Source organism: Urocitellus parryii, chromosome 4, assembly GCF_045843805.1.
Source record: "Urocitellus parryii isolate mUroPar1 chromosome 4, mUroPar1.hap1, whole genome shotgun sequence".
NCBI classification, from domain to species: domain Eukaryota; kingdom Metazoa; phylum Chordata; class Mammalia; order Rodentia; family Sciuridae; genus Urocitellus; species Urocitellus parryii.
Window position 1 is genome coordinate 171,389,231 of NC_135534.1, and position 5,462 is coordinate 171,394,692.

Consider the following 5,462-nt stretch of genomic DNA (forward strand, 5'->3'; position numbering starts at 1 on the left):
AATGTAGATTCCTCAGGCAATGTTTGGATAGCTCGGGAGTAAGAATAATCATTCAGGGCTGGGGATGTGGCTCAAGCGGTAGCGCGCTCGCCTGGCATGCGTGCGGCCCGGGTTCGATCCTCAGCACCACATACCAACAAAGATGTTGTGTCCGCCGAGAACTAAAAAATAAATATTAAAAAAAAAGAATAATCATTCAAACTAATCCTGAGTTGAGCCAAAATTGTGCATGTCAGTCAATTGATCACCCTATTCCAATAACCTGAGAAAGAGTGTCATGTTGACAGAGCTGGTAGTTAAAGACAGATTTTCAGGGATGTGAGGTTAATGACACATCCCAGTGTCTCTCTTCTGTGTTTGATTCCATATTAATTGTATAGCACAGATGTTACATTTTTCCAGCACAATGAATTCTCAGTAATATGAAATAATCAATTTTACCAGAAGTAAGAAATAATTCCTTAGAGTTTACTTTGCCTCATGTAAATATAGCTCTGCCAGCTTTCTTTAGTGTGTCTATACAGTTCATTTTTTTTCCTGTATTTTTTTTCTAAAACATTTTGCTTTCTTATATCTAAAGTCTGTCTTTTGGAAGCCATGTTTTGAAATTCTTGCTTGAAATATTATTATTTTTCAGAATACCTCAAATTAGTGTGATGTGATTGATTATATATTTAGTTTCATATCCAATATTCTCACATTTTTTGTAAGTTTTGAATTATCCATTTTATGCTCCTTTTGTTTCTCCTTGTATACTTCTTTTTAAATTGATAAAATGTGTCCTTTTAATTTGTTGTTTCATTCTTCTTTATAGCTGAGTAATATTTCATTGTGTATATATACCACATTTCCTTTATTCCTTCATCTATTGTAGGGCACCTAGATTGGTTCCATAGATTTGCTATTGTGAATTGAGCTGCTATAAACATGATATGGCTGCATCACTATAGTATTGCTTTGGGGGTGGGATAACTGAGCCAAATGGGTGTTCCATTTCAAATCTTCCAAGGAATCCCTATACCACTTCCCATAGTTATTGCACCAATTTGCAGTACCACTAGCAATATATAAGTGCACCTTTATTGTTACTTGTATTCTTGATAACTGTCATTCTGAAGGGATTGAGATGGAATCTCAGTGTAATTTTAATTTGCATTTCTCTAATTGCTACAGATGTAGAACAATTTTTTCATATATTTTTGATCCTTCACACTTCTTCTGTGAAGTGCTTAGTCAGTTACTTTGCCCATTTATTGATTGGGTTAATTTTTTTGGTATTAAGTTTTTAAGTTCTTTATGTATCCTGTAAATTAATGTTCTGTCTAAGGTGGGTCTTAAAGATTATTACATCATTTTTTGTTGAAAATAGATTTATTATCCCCATCATATATGAAGAACACTTTCACTCTGTATGTAACTCTAGATGAGCAGAATTTTCTTCAAGTACATCATTCCATTATTTGTACTTCCCCTTTTTTCTTTATAAAGCAAGATGTCAACCTTATGTGTAATTCTTTTAAAGCACCACCTTATTTCCTCTCATTACTCTTTAAATCATTTACTTTTCTTGGGTGTTAAACACTTTCATATAACTTAATAGTTATCTCTTTCATGTTTATTTTCAAGAAGTTTGCAGCACTTCTCTAAGTTATAAATTGCAGTTATGAAAACTGTAAGCATCATTTCTTCATATATAGATCTTACTCTATTATTCTCTGCTCTCCTTTTAGAAAGTTGGTTAAATGTTACACCTGGCTTCACTATCTTGTATGTTTCTTATGCTCTTTTATGTATTTTCAAAAATTTTTTCATATTTTTATTGGCATGGATATTTTCAAAGGACATACTTCCTATTAAGTTATCAATATATTTAATTATTTTATTCTATAACATATATTTTGGGTTGTTATTCTTACATTACAAAATATGATCAATTAAATTTCAACGAACATATATACCCATGAACAATACTACTTATCAATAATAAAATATTTGCATCACACAAAAATATTTCCCCATTTTCCATGGAAGTCAATACTTACCATTTCCCTTAAATGGTACAATTTTTTTGGCTAAATAATATATTGTTTTCTCTACAAGTTTTCATAAATAAAATCACGCAACATATGCATTTTATATCTGCTTTGTTTTTAGAATATTGGTAATGAAAAGAAGCTTAACATATCACTTAATATATGCTAAAATATGTGTGTATTTCTATTTCTTTCTTTTATATATTATATAATATATGTATACAAATGCTTTTGTAAAAATATATGAAACAGGATAAAATTATTTTCCTATACAAAAACCTTCAAAGGAACCAAGCAGGATTACAAACAACTGCAGTAAAATCAACAACATAATCTCCAAAGTATGTCAGAAAATTACTTAAAACATATAATCATGACTAAATCCTAAGAACAGAAAAAAATTATTCAAGTTTGATATCTAGAAATGGTATGATATATATAAAATTTACAAGTCAAATTATAGATCAATGATAGCAAAACAAATCAATAAATAAAGCATCAAAACTTATGAAATACAGTTAAATAGTTCCTAAAGAGAAAATGTTTAAGAGATTATATTAGAAAAAATTACAGAAATAATCAATTATATAGATTCCACCATAATATGTGTATAAGCTCATAAGCAAGAATATGTACCTACCCATATCCTATCATGGGAGCCCTCTCCTCCTAAAGTTTTACCCAAGAGAAATAAAATAAGACTTGTATAAGAGTACAGCTTTATTAATAGGAACAGATGGAAAAAAACGCAACCCAACCATCATTGTGTAAATATAGTTAAAATATTTCATAGCTACTCCAAGAAGGAGTAATAAATGTCAAAAGTTGAACATCTACCAATATATGCAACATATAGATAAATATCTAAATCATTAAGCTATGTGAAAGCAGTTATATAGAAAAAAGACACTATAATACTGTATTAGTTAATAAATCTCTTTATAAAACTTGAGAAAAAATATATAATTCTATACTGACGAGAAAGATCAATAATGCTAAGGCTGAGTCAAGGACAGATGAGAAGATAAATTATAAGCCTAAAGAAAATACACTTCTAAAATCAGGTGAATTATGATCTTATATTTCTTGTGCTTTTTCTAACCATGTTTATTTATGTAGCAGGCCATACATGCTTTGAAAATGTAGAATAAATATTTGTGCTGATATGATCTATTGTAGGAACTCAGATCATACAATATGTAAATAGCACACAAACTTAAACAGATTTTAACCTATAAAATAATTCTCACTTAGTATATTTTTATGCTAAATTATAAATATAACACATATAATCCCATGTAGCATAGTTACATAAGTTTATATAATATTACTCCATAAAAGTGAATGGGAATGCATTGTCATATATAATCATATGTGCAATATATATGATTATATTTTACATATATATAATCATAAATATATCTGTATACCAAAACGTTTTACATTTTGTTTTAGAATAGTGATGTTTCAAGCACATTTTGGTTTATTTTATAATTGTCATGTACCATATATTCTGGTTATAATTTATAGTTTTATACTAATTTTTAAACAAATATTAAGTAGGAATATTTAAAGGTCATTGTATGAATTTTCAGTAAAATTTTAGAATGCATTATATTTTGGGTGATTTTGTCAATTTGAAATACTTAGATTTAATAAATATTAATAACAACTTAAGATTATCAATACAATTTGACCAACAAATTTTTGTACTTATATCAAATTTTAAATATATATATATTTATTTATTTATTCATACACACACACACATATATATATATATATATATATATATATATATATATATAAAACATCATAGGTATGTCATGAAATACAATTTAATTTAACAATTTAGATCAATATTTGTTATGATTACTTCTTAATGGAAACAGAATATTTTGCATAATACCTAAATACTTCTCTCCATAAATTTCCAAAAATAGTTATATTTTCAGATATATGCTTCCATGACTTTCCTGGGCATGTTTGCATATTTCTTATTACTTTCTCCCTTTCTCTCTCTCTTTCTCTTTCTCCCTCTCTCCTTCTCTCTCTCTCTCTGTCTCCCATCCTCCCCTCCTCACCTCCCTCATGTGTTTGGTTTGTTTCTTGAATACAAAAGATAGGCAAGCATATTGTGCTATACCACTACATATTGTTTCTGGTATGTTCTGTATCTCAGCCATTCAGTTATTGTTATTATAAATTATTGCCTAGTCCTCCGACTAATTTATCATCAAGTGCGTTAAAGTACTTGACAATTACTCCTAGAATGAAGAAGAAAAAGAAAATGTTTTGCAAATTGCAGTAAATTAACCTCCTTTGGAGATTTCTTTATACTCAAAAATGTATTTACATTTTCTTATAAATTGTCAAATATAAGCAAAATAATATCTCAGCCTTTTCTATGTTATTCACACTGAATCCTCCCATCCCCAGATTCTTTAATACTACATTCCTTGAGTCAGATTAGATTTAAAAATTTGATTTTCATATTTTTTGGAGTATACTTTTAAATGAGACATATGGATTTCAAGCCTGATTTGGATTAAGGATTAGTTCCAGGAGACCCCCAAACTCCAGATGAAAGAGGAAAAGTAAAACCTCAGGGCCTTCAGAGATGAACGTGAGACACGAAAGGAAGTGAGTGTTTCTCCAATTTGGGTGGCTCCTTTAAAGATCTACTACAGGCAATGAAAGGGCTAAAATTAGGATTATGGTACAAAGAATTAGTATGTATATTAGTATGTATAACTATATCCCTGTTTCCTAAATAAAGCATTCTGAATATGCCAATTTTTAAAATATGATATCTCCTGTGTCTTTTTAAATTACATTCAATTTGTAATTATATGTATATATTAACTTATTTTTATCTTTTTCTATCTCATTAATTTGGGGAAGATTATTCTTCTTGTTTAAAAAAAATGCTGTCTAAATAAAGCTCCTAAATATTATTTTTCTAGAGGATGATTATCTTTAGAAAAGTAAATGTCAATGTAATTTATAAGATGTGTAAGAAAGTAATTATGACAGAGGTTAATTGAAATTTACAAAATTGTAATGACAAATAAACTCAGAGAAGCCATAGAAAAATTTTAGAAAAAAAATAAACTCTCTTTCTAGATTTATTTACACCATATACAGTAGTCTATTCACATATATAAATATCATAATTTCTAAATATTGTTTTTTCTTTTATTTGTATGCTAGTTATTATTTTTCTTTTTCTTGGTGGTGGTGGGGGGGAGTGTACCAGGGATTGAACTCAGGGGCACTCAACCACTGAGGCACATTCACAGCCCTATTTTGTATTTTATTTAGTGTAAAGGTCTCACTGAGTTGCTTAGCACTTCACTGTTCCTGAAGATGGTTTTGAACTTGAGACCCTCCAACTCAGCCTCCTGAACTGCTGGGATTACAGTTGTG